Below are 12489 nucleotides of genomic sequence, written 5' to 3'. Positions count from 1 at the left end.
CTATGATTGGAGGAGCAGTGAGCTTTGGGAAAGTGAGTGATGGTGCATTAGCCTGAGCACCAGAACAGCAGTGTTGAGAGAGACTGCAGGAGTCATCAAGGGAGAGATTTTATGGCCCTTTGCCACCGGTGCTCCCCCAAAAGAAGAGAAAGAACTCCTAGGATGAGTTGCTGGATGAGCTGCAGATCAGTGAGCCTTGTTTCCATCTCGGTTGCACTGAGATTTTGAGTAGCACCAGACTCAGGTTGGAGTCCGGGTCTCCCACAGTCAGCCAGCTTAATGCTGTCCCCAAAAACCAATGAGCAACAAAACCTGGCAGCAGGTGAAAGAAAGCTGCTCTAAAATAGCTAATATTTGGAAAGTTTGTGGATGACACAAAAAATAGGTGGGAAGGCAAATGATGAAGACATGAGAGTCGAAAGAGGGAGATAAAGAGTTTAAGTGCGTGGGCAAAAACTTGGCAGATGGAATATCATGAAGGAAAATGTGAAGTTATGCACTTTAGTAGGAAGAATAAAGGAGCTGAATATTATTTAAATGGAGAAAAGCTGCAGAATAGAGGGATTTGGGAGTCCTTGTACATAAATCACAAAAAGCTAGCATGTCAGTTCAGGCAATGTTGGCCTGTATTTCAAAGGGAGTTGAGTCTAAAAATAGGGAAGTCTTGCTAAAACTATACAAGGCACTAGTTAGACCACACTTAGAATACTGTGAACCTATTTGATCTTATCCAAGGAAATTCCAGAGAAGATTTACTAGGTTGATCCCAGGTGAGGATCAACCCAGGTAAAGTGCAATCAAGCTGCACTTTAGTGCATTCCTGCAACAGGAATCAGCTGAGTCAACTGAAAGAATCAACTGAACATGGCTGATTGTTTGTACAACTAGTTAAAACCAGTTCCATGGCTTCGTAAGTTGTGCCTATAAAAACAGAGGCCTCAGAGTGCTGCTCTGACTGCACGGTGAGTGCTGCCTGACTGAGAGGAGTGCTTTTGGAGTTGGGTGAAAACAGGGAGTTCAATGTGGTAAGTTATAAGGAGGTAAGTAGTCATTAAATTTGCTTTCAGGGTGAGATAAATTAGTTCTTATTTGGGAAGTGAAAAGCTGCACTTTAGTGCATTCCTGCAACAGGAATCAGCTGAGTCAGCTCTCAACTGAACTTGGCTGGTTGTTTGTACAACTAGTTAAAACCAGTTCCAGGGCTTTGTAAGTTGTGCCTATAAAAACAGAGGCCTCAGAGTGCTGCTCTGACTGCACTGTGAGTGCTGCCTGACTGAGAGGAGTGCTTTTGGAGTTGGGTGAAAACAGAGAATTAGGTGAAACAGGCAGCAGAGGCTACAAGGGAGAGTGCTGATTGGTCAGTAAGTGTTATTTTTTTCTTTTTGCTCTTGGCATTGTTGTTGTTGTTGTACACTACAATAGTATTTCTGTGGTTTATAGTTTGAAAAGATTATATTTGGTAGTAACAATGAATTCTTTGCTCCCCTCAAGAGACCAGACAAAGCTTTTTGGACTTTTAAATTGGCATTTATTCAAGCCAAAGGAGGGGAAACCTGATTCCACACACATGGCATACAGATTCCTAGAACAAAGGAATACAATGGCAATTATGCCTTAATACCATTGATCAGAAACTCATCTGGACTCACCATATAAACACAGTGGCTACAAGAGTAGGTCAGAGGAATACTGCGGCGAGTAACTCACCTCCTGACTCCCCAAAGCCTATCCACCATCTACAAGGCACTAGTCACGAGTGTGATGGAATACTCCCCATTTGCCTGGATGGGTGCAGCTCCAACAACACTCAAGAAGCTTGACACCATCCAAGACAAAGTAGCCCGCTTGATTGGCACCACATTTACAAACATTCAATCCCTCCACCACCGACGCTCAGTTGCAGCAGTGTATACTATCTACAAGATGCATTGCAATAATTCACCAAAGATCTTTAGACAGCACCTTCCAAACCCACAGCCACTTCCATCTAGAAGGACAAGGGCAGCAGATAAATGGGAACACCACCACCTGCAAGTTCCCCTCCAAGCCACTCCCCATCCTGACTTGGAAACATATTGTCGTTCCTTTGCAGTTGCTGGGTCAAAATCCTGGAATTCCCTCTCTAATGGCATTGTGGGTCAACCCACAGCACGTGGACTGCAGCGATTCAAGAAGGCAGCTCACCACCACCTTCTCAAGGGTAACTAGGGATGGGCAATAAATGCTGGCCAGCCAGCAATGCCCATGTCCCACGAATGAATAGAAAAAAGATTCAATTAAAAGTAATTCATGGAATCCCTACAGTGCAGACGGAGGCCGTTCGGCCCATCAAGTCTGCACCGACAACAATCCTACCCAGGCCCTATCACCATAAACCCACATTTTTACTCTGATAATTCCCCTGACATTAAGGATTGATTTTTGCATAGCCAATCAACCTAACCTGTACACCTTTGGGCTGTGAGAGGAAACTGGAGCACCTGGAGAAAACCCACGCAGACACATGCGAACTCCATTGACAGTCACCCGAGGCCAGAATTCAACCCAGATCCCTGGAGTTGAGGCAGCAGTGCTAACCACTGTGCCACCGTGATGCCCTTGTTAGCATATACCAATCAAAATTATACACTTATTCAAAGGTAATCAATATCCAGTCCCAACTGATACTTCTTATTACTTCATTTGTTTCCCACAATAGTGTTCACCCAATTACAGTAAACCTATGCTTACCTCATTACAATATCCAATTGTCAACAGTGCACATACCCACAACGACATTATCAATAGACACATGCCTTTGACTGTCTGGCACCCTGAGTTGTGACTTACGACTTCTATCAAAGCACATTTCTGGTCCTGGGCTATCAACTGCTGCTGGAGAGTCATCAACTCGGTGAAGGACGCTCTTTGGTCCGCCTGAAACTTGCTGATCTTCCAGTGCAAAGATTTGTCCTCGACCGAGTGTTGCAGACTGGCACATTCGAAGGTCCAGGGCTACGTGCTGAGGGACACTCTCAAGCTTGGGGCAGACGCCGCAAAGGCACAAAGAGGGAAGGCCACCGTTTAAAGTCTTTCAAGGCAGATGGAGGGGCCAGTAACTATAAAAAACTCTCGGACTGCGTAACGGTGTGCAACTCTGTAAAAACAGCACAGTGAAATGTGACGAATGTATATAATTTGTTGAGGAACTGAACTGTAATGTATGTAATGTCTTGAAACTGAGTATTGTAAAATATTGAAGTTAAGGAAATTGTAAATATGATTGTTTTTGCACTGTTCGTAATGATTGAAAATGTCATTTCTGTAATGATTTATTTCAGAGTATTTATGAATAAAGTATATTTTTGAAAAAAAAATCCTGGTCCTGGGCTGTTATCTGGAAACAAATGCAATCTGCAGTTGCAACCCTCTTGTGGTCTATCAAAGCTCCATTGTTTTTGCAGCTCTAGCAGTTTCCCAGCAACTTTTCTGCATTGAATGATTTTTAACCCTTTCACATGCATACAGGAGTAGGTCAATTGGCCCTTTGAGCCTACTCCATGATTCAATAAGATCATGGCTGTTCTGATCGTGGCCTTAAATTTACATTCTGCCTGTCTGTGATAGCCTTTGACACCCTTGTTAGTGTCAAGATTCTATCTACCTCTGCCTTAAAATATTAATTGATCCTGCCTCCACCATTCTCTGGGAAGAGAGTTCCAACGATTCATGACACTGAGAGAAAGAAAGTTCTTCTCATCCCCATCTTAAATGGGAGACCCTTTATTTTTAAACTCTGTCTCCTGGTCCTTCCACAAGGGGGAACACCCTTTCAGCAACTATCATATTAAGTCCCCTCAAGAAGAGCTCATATGTTTTAAGAAGATCACCACTCAATCTTCTAAACTCCAATGGATACAGCCTGTCCAATCCCCCCCCCCCGCCCCCCATCCTCCACCCCCCCCCCCCCCCCCCACCCCCCCGCCATCAGTCAAGTGATATCACATGGTAAGAGATGTAGAGAAATTGGGCATACATCGTGAAGATTGTTAGGGCTAGGAAACTGAAAATTGTTTAAGTGACATAAGGCTTCAGAGGAGCCACGATGTAGGTAGAAAGAGACTGGATAAGGGGAGAAAACAGGAAGAAATGAATTCCATGGGGCAGGAGCACACTGAAAAAATGGGTCAGCAAGTGCCAAGGTGACCAAGTCCTATGAAGTCAAATAATGTATACTTCAACTGTATGACCAGAGACACGGGATGGGCAGCACGGTGGCACAGTGGTTAGAACTGTTGCCTCAGAGCGCCAGGGACTCAGGTTTGATTCTGGCCTTGGGTGATTGTGTGGAGTTTGCATGTTCTCTCTGTGACTACTTGGGTTTCCTCTGAGTGCTCCAGTTTCCTCCAACAGTCAAAGCTATGCAAGTGTGTGGTGATCCATTTTGGCAGATCCAATGGGATGAAGCAGCAGTATAATATGAAGGGTACCATTCTTAGCAGTGTAGAGGATCAGAAGGACCTTGGGGTCCGGGTCCATAGGACTCTTAAATCGGCCTCGCAGGTGGAGGATGCGGTCAAGAAGGCGTACGGCGTACTGGCCTTCATTAATCGAGGGATTGAGTTTAGGAGTCGGGAGATAATGCTGCAGCTTTATAGGACCCTGGTTAGACCCCACTTGGAGTACTGCGCGCAGTTCTGGTCACCTCATTACAGGAAAGATGTTGAAGCCATTGAAAGGGTGCAGAGGAGATTTACAAGGATGTTGCCTGGATTGGGGGGCATGCCTTATGAGGATAGGTTGAGGGAGCTTGGTCTCTTCTCCCTGGAGAGACGAAGGATGAGAGGTGACCTGATAGAGGTTTACAAGATGTTGAAAGGTCTGGATAGGGTAGACTCTCAGAGGCTATTTCCAAGGGCTGAAATGGTTGCTACGAGAGGACACAGGTTTAAGGTGCTGGGGGGTAGGTACAGAGGAGATGTCAGGGGTAAGTTTTTCACTCAGAGGGTGGTGGGTGAGTGGAATCGGCTGACGTCGGTGGTGGTGGAGGCAAACTCGTTGGGGTCTTTTAAGAGACTTCTGGATGAGTACATGGGATTTAATGGGATTGAGGGCTATAGATAGGCCTAGAGGTGGGGATGTGATCGGCGCAACTTGTGGGCCGAAGGGCCTGTTTGTGCTGTGGCTTTCTATGTTCTATGTTCTGTGCAAGGTCGGTGAATTGGCAATGCTAAATTACCTCTTAGTGTCCAAAGATGTGTTAGGTTAGGTGGATTAGCCATGGTAAATGCGCGGGGTTACAGTGATGGACCTGGGTAAGGTGCTCTTTCGGAGAGCTGGTGCAGGCTTGATGGGCCAAATGGACTCCTTCTGTATGATAGGTATTCTATTCTATAATTGCTGGGACCAGGGTTGTTAGTGATAATAAGAATGAGGGGCAGAAGGGGAGTGTTCTGTTGACGCTAAGAACAAGGGGTGAGGGGGTTGGTCTAAAACAACCAAAATTTATAACTTATCTTGTGGAGTCACAACATTATCATCTCTTTGCTGGCTGACTCATAAAATTGGTGTCCAACTCAAAAGACTCCCCCCTAGTGGCTAACAAGTATGCTTGCACAAGAAAACAAAGAAGCAAAGGCAAGAGACTCCCAGGTTCAGTCACACAGGTTTGACACCCTAACCAGGAATTTCCCAAACTTTTCCAGCCATGGAACCTTTTAACATCCCAAGAGCACTGACGGAACCTGGAAGAAACATTCTTATTATATTGAAGAATTAAAGCACAAAAGAAATTGTGCAATAGTTACAAACGTACAAAAACAAACTTAAAAGATGTTTCTGTGTCTTATATGTGTACATTTATTATAATTAAAGTGTTCTGTTATTCAACAAATACTTCTGAGTCTTACCTTTTTGTGATTTATAATGGGAGGAGTGATGCTGATCTTTTGCTCAAATTCATTTCAGACGTGTCCCGCTCACACATACTCATGCCACACACTCATACCCTCCCCCTACACACACACCTCAAGCCCCCAAATACAAACTCCCCTTCACCTCTTCCCTCTCCCTCCTCATCCCTCCTCTTCCCTCTCCCCTTCCCCCTCCTCTCCACCCTCTTCCCCCTGTGCCCTTTCCCACCCTCCCCCTCCCCTCTCTCCCCCTCCCTTCCCTCTCCCCTATTCTCTTCCCTCTCCCCTTCCCCTCCTTCTTTCCCCCATCTTTGTCCCCTCCTCTCCCCCTCTCTTCCCACCTACTCTCCCCCTCCCCCACTCCCCTCCCCCACCGCTCCTCTTCCTCCTCTCCTCTCCCCCTCCCTCGTCCCCCTCTTCTCTTTCCTCTCTCTTTCCCTCTTCACCTCCTCCTCTTTCCCCTCCCTTCCCTCCTCTTCTCCCCCCTCCTCTCTCCCCCTTCCGCCCTCCCCCTCCCCGATTACTGTAGTTAAACTGTAAACAAAGATTTTGGGTTGGATTTTTGATCCCATGGCAGGTGCACCTAGCTGGGAAATCTTCCGGCTTGGCACACCTGCCTTGGACGTGCACCTCGCTGGGAAATCTTCTGGCTCGGCACACCTGCCTTGGGATAAGGTGCTCCGAATGGCAGGATCCTCATTCCGGGGCCACCGGGGCTCATTGCCTCTGGACATAGATTGGAGGCAGTCATTTGGACTACTAAGCACTAAGGTTAACTGTCTGCCTCAGTTCTCTGGGACTTTGACCCAGTTATTTACTTAAGCATTGGCCTCTCTAGCCCTTACCCTGCAGTCTCCTCACCCGCTCCCCCTGCCTATACATGCCAATCCAGATATCATCCACAAACAATGGCCTATCTTACCCTCCATGCTAACCCATGTCCACCCCTCCCCCCACCCCTTATATCCCAAATGCCAACTTAACCAGTATTCACCATAGGCAGACTTCCAGAGCCATGCTAAGATTAAAAAAAATAAAGTTCTAAATACCTATTGCAGACTTCCCGATAGAAAGATCTGTCATTCATGAAAGCCCATTCAATATAATTAAATTCCTTCAAGTATTCATAACCTTACATCAAAGACAGCTAATCCTTTAATAACTTGTTTGGAGCTGTCAAACTGTAAACTTACACGCTCCACTTTAATAATGATAGGTTGTGGGAAACAGTGAAGCATTAATAATGCTATAATGATAGCATTTAGAGCTATGTCAACAAACAGCTATTGAAACCACTAGAACAGATATTTTCCCAACTCAATTTTTAAAGGACTGGCAATTTAAATAACTTGAGAGCTTTTACAGTTCTACTGACCTTATCTGCCTTTCGTGAGCATCTGAAGATTCTTAACTTCCACACTGCTGCAAAATGTGATGTTTGAATCCAGCATTGAGTTGAAATGGCCAAGCTGATTTCAGTTTTCCCACATGTCACTTCTCTCCCCTGGAATTCTCGCCCTCTGCAGCTAAAATGTTTTCTGCCGGATATGGAAGGAGGCCTGGATCCGGGGTCCGTCCACCATTTTGGATATGTTGTGGAGTTGTGAAGAGTCTGCAAAAATCCAAGCCCATAGTTTTAAAATAATTTGCAAGAGAACTGGGAGGATTTAGGAGAAATTGCTTCATACAGAGGATTGTTAAGATCTGGAACACGCTATCTGAAATGGCCTAGCAAGCCATTCATTTGTATCCAACCACTACAAAGAAAACAAAAAGGAATGAAACCAGACAGCCCACCTGGCACCAACCTAGGCACCATAAATAACAACATTAAACCCAGTCCTATTGACCTTGCAAAGTCCTCCTTAGTAACATATGAGGGTCTGTGCAAAATTGGGACAGCTGTCTTACAGGCTAATCAAGGTAGTCACACTAAATCAGAGATTACAAACACCGTCATCACCATTCTTGGGTCTGTCCTGTCCCAGTGGCAGGACAGACCCAGCAGAGCTGGCAACACAGTGAAACACAGTTGGGAATGAGTTGCCCTGGGGATCCTTAGCATTGATTTTGGACCCCTTGAAGTCTCATGGCACCAGGTCAAACATAGGCAAGGAAACCTGCTCCATCCTCCCTCAGCTGATGAATCAGTACTCCTCCATGTTGAACACCACTTGCTGGAAGCACTGAGGCTGGCAAGGATGCAGAATGTACTCTGAGTGGAGGACTTCAATGTCTATCACCAAGAGTGGTTTGGTAGTACCACCATAGACAGAGCTGGCTGGCTCCTAAAGAACATACTTGCTAGACTGGAACAACGGCAGGTAGCGAGGGAACCAACAAGAGGAGAAAATATTCTTGACCTCATCCTCACCAACCTGCCTGCATCTGTCTATGACGGTAGGAATGACCACCGCACAGTTCTTTTGGAGACAAAGTCCCATCTTCACATTGAGGATACTAACTATTGTCACACTAAATCCCATTTTTGCTAGGGCTCCTTGATTGTGTAGCACTAACGCCATGCTAAATGGGATAGGCTTCAAACAGCAATACAAGACTGGGCATTCAGGGGGTGCAGTGGGCCATCAGCAGCAGCAGAATTGAACTCAACCACAATCTGCAACCTCATGGTCCGGCCCAATCCTCATGCTAGCATTACACCAAGCCAGGGGATCAACCCTGGCTCAATGAAGAGTTCAGAAGGGCATGCCAGGAGCAACACCGGGCATTCCTAAAAATTAGGTGTCAACCTGGTGAAGCTACAACACAGGACTACTTGCATGCCAGAAAGCATAAGCAGCAAGTAATAGATAGAACAATTCCACTACCAAATGCCAGATCTAAGCTCTGCAGTTCTGTCACATCCAGCCATGAATGGTGGTGGACAATTTGGCAACACACTGAAGGAGGAGGCTCCACAAATATCCCATCCTCAATGATGGAGGAGCCCAACACATCAGTGAAAAAGAGAATGCTGAACCATTTGCATTAATCTTCAGCCAGAAGTGTCAAGTAGTGATCCATTTCGGCCTCCTCTGGAGGTCCCCAGCATCACAAGATGTTAGTCTTTAGTGAATTTGATTCAGTCCATGTCATATCATGAAATAGCTGATGGCATTGGATACTGCAAAGCCTATGGGCCCTGATAATATTCCAGCAATAGAACTGAAGACTTGTGCTCCAGAATTTGCTGTGCCTCTCATGAAGCTGTTCCAGTACAGCTAAAACACTGACATCTACCCAGCAATGTGGAAAAATGCCCTGGTATATCCTGTACACAGAAAAACAGGACAAATCCAATCCAGCAAATTACTGCCCAATCAGTTCATTCTCAACCATCAGCAAAGTGATAGAAGCAGTTATCAACAGCACTCTCCAACAACATTTGCTCAGCAATAATATGCTCACGAACGCTCAGTTTGGGTCCCTCAGGATCACTCAGCTCCTGATCTCATTACAGCCTTGGTTCAACCATTGACCAAGAACGGAACTCCAGAGGTAAGGTGTGAGTGGCAGCACTTGATATCAAAGTTGCATTTGACCGAGTGCAGCATCAAGGAGCCCTAGCAAAACTGGAATCAATGGGTATCAGGAGGCAAACTCTCCGCTGGTTGGAGTCATGCCTGGCACATAGGAAGATGGTTGCGGGGGCTCAGTCATCTCAGCTCCAGGAAATCTCAGAGGAGTTGCTCAGGGTTGTGTCCTAGGCCCAACCATCTTCAGTTGCATCATCAATGATCTTCCCTCCATCATAAAGTCAAAGGTGGGGATGTTCACCGATGTTCAGCACTATGTGTGACTCCTCAGATACTGAAGCAGTCCATGTTCAAATGCAACAAGATCTGGACAATATCCACGCTTGGGCTGACATGTGACAAGTAACATTCGTGCAACACAAATGTTAGGCAATGACCATCACCAATAAGAGACAATCTAACCAATGCCCCTTGACATTCAATGGTGTTACCATCACTGTTAACATCCATGGGGTTACCGTTGACCAGAAACTCAACTGGACTCGCCACATAAACACAGTGGCTACAAGAGCAGGTCAGAGGCTAGGAATACTGTGGCAAGTAATTCACTTCCTGATTCCCCAAAACCTGTCCACCATCTACAAGGCACAAGTCAGGAGTGTGATGGAATACTCCTCACTTACATGGATGGATGCAGCTCCAACAACACTCAAGAAACTTGACACCATCCAGGACAAAGCAGCCTGCTTGATTGGCACCATAAACACAAACTTCCACTTCTCCACCACCGATGCTCAGTAGCAGCAATGTGTACTATATACAAGATGCACTGCAAGGACTCTCCAGGGTTCCTTAGACAGCACATTCCAAACTCACAGCCACTTCAATCTAGAAGGACAAGGGCAACAGATACATGGGAACACCACTATCTGCAAGTTCCCCTCCAAGCCACTCACCATCCTGGCTTGGAAATATATTGCCGTTCCTTCGCAGTTGCCGGGTCAAAATCCTGGGATTCCCTCCCTTAACGGTATTGTGGGTCAACCCACAGCACGTGGACTGCAGCATTTCAAGAAGGCAGCTCACCACCACCTTCTCAAGAGCAAATAAGGCTGAGCAATAAATGCTGGCTCGTCAGCAACACCCATGTACCACAATTGAGAATAAAAACTCTATTCATGCTATTCATAACCTTACACACTTTTATCAAATTCCCTCTCTATCTTTGTTACTCCAAGGAAAATAGCCTCGCCTGTTCAATCTTTCATTGCTCAGACTCCAGCCTAGGCAGCATCTTGGTAAATCTTCTCTGCACCCTTTTCAGTGCAATCTTAAAATGTGGTGACTAGAACTGCATGCAGTACGCCAGTAGTGGCCTAACCAATGTTTTTTACAGTTCCAGCATGACCTCACTCCTCTTGTATTCTGTCTCAGACAATAAAGGCAAGTATCCCATCTGCCTTGTTAATCATCTTATCTATCACCTTGTGATCTGTGGATTTGCCCAAAGTCCCTCTGATCTTCAGTATTTTCCAGGAGCCTAACACTCATTATGTAATTGATTGCCTTAATAACCCTCCCTAACTGCTCACTTTTCTGGGTTGAATTCCATTAGTCACGTTCTGCCCACGTGACCAATCCATCAATATACTCCTGCAGTCTATGGCTATCTTCCTCATTATTTACCACCCTACCGATTTTTGTGTCGTCCACAAACTTCTTGATCATACTCCCTACATTTAAATCCAAATCATTAATGTAACCACAAATAGCAAGGGCCCCAGCACCAAGCCCCGAAGAACCCCCCACCCCCGGAAACAGACTTTGTCACAAAAATATCCCTCTACTATCACCCTCTGTTTCCTGCCTCTCAGTCAATTTGGGATCCAATATGCCATTTTGCCTTTGATTCAATGGACCCTTACTTTCTTGACTAACTTATCATGACATCCCTCTTTTAATAATGGGACAATATCAACTGTCGTCTGGCATCTCACCTGTGGCCAGAGAGGATTTGAAAGTTACTGCCAGTGCCCGATATCTCCTCCCTCAACAGCCTGGGATACATCACATCTGGGCTTGCAGATCGACCCACTTTTAAAGCTGCTAAACCTGCTAGTACCTCCTCTCTATGTTAATTTCCTCTAATATTTCACAATCCTCCACCTTTAACCTTTTATGAATGCAGCTGACGAGTAGTATTTTATACTAATTGAATGCTGCTGTCAATCCAAAAAGATGTTCTGCCAACCACACAACCAAGCAACACAGTATATTAAGTTCAGTGTTTGGCATGATGTCAGGTATGTTTTAATGTCAGTGTGATGCCAGGTACGTATGCCATATGCCCAATGATTGGCTGATCAAATCAAACACCATGTTTCCCTGGCTGTGTGTAATGGACAGCATACAGACCATAATAATCAGCCTATGCTCGAAAAACTTCTGCTGTTGGATGCAATTCCGTGGTTGTTCAGCAAATGCTGCCCAATCTTAAGTGCACTAATAATCACACTAACAACTAACTTAAGATAATCAGTTGAGCTCATGTGACTGATTTACACTTGCTGGAAGTGACAGACATACACAGGTGCCTATTCTCTGCAAACAAAATGAATACTGTTGAAGCATTGAGTCTTTTCTAAAATACATGGAAGAATGGGTAGTCTATAGTTCCCTGTTACTTTCTTAATGGCAACACCTCAACCAATCAGTCAACTTGCTAAGCAATCAGGACTCCTTTTCTCGTGATTTTTTGAAATTTGATTTGTGATTGATTGAAATTTGACATTCTTGAATTTGTCCTGATTTGATTTCTTATTGTCACATGTATTGGGATACAGTGAAAAGTATTGTTTCTTGTGCGCTATACAAAGCATACCGTTCATAGAGTACATAGGTAAGAAGGAAAGGAGAGGGTGCTGAATATAGTGTTACAGTCATAGCTATGATGTAGAGAAAGATCAACTTAATCTAAGGTAGGCCCATTCAAAAGTCTGATGGCAGCAGGGAAGAAGCTGTTCTTGAGTCATTTGGTGCATGATTTGATTTGATTTATTGTTGTCACATGTATTAAAATACAGTGAAAAGTATTGTTTCTTGCGCACTATACAGACAAA

The 12489-nt window shown here is 45.0% G+C and overlaps 1 protein-coding gene across 1 annotated transcript in view; it reads right to left on the bottom strand.

Moving 5' to 3' along the window:
- The window catches only part of LOC144506078 (uncharacterized protein C9orf152-like), a 42667-nt gene extending 31177 nt beyond the window's left edge, over positions 1-11490 (bottom strand). Inside the window, exons 1-2 of the mRNA XM_078231898.1 lie at positions 11368-11490; positions 7267-7503 (exon numbers count right to left, since the gene is read on the bottom strand). The gene's annotated coding sequence lies outside the window, so the exon portion shown is untranslated. The remainder of the gene's footprint in view (positions 1-7266; positions 7504-11367) is intronic.
- Positions 11491-12489: the final 999 nt, after the last annotated feature.

The sequence above is a fragment of the Mustelus asterias genome, chromosome 2 (genome assembly GCF_964213995.1).
Source record: "Mustelus asterias chromosome 2, sMusAst1.hap1.1, whole genome shotgun sequence".
NCBI lineage: Eukaryota > Metazoa > Chordata > Chondrichthyes > Carcharhiniformes > Triakidae > Mustelus > Mustelus asterias.
The sequence above is the reverse complement of the archived record's forward strand: the minus strand, read 5'-3'. Positions and strand labels throughout refer to the sequence as shown.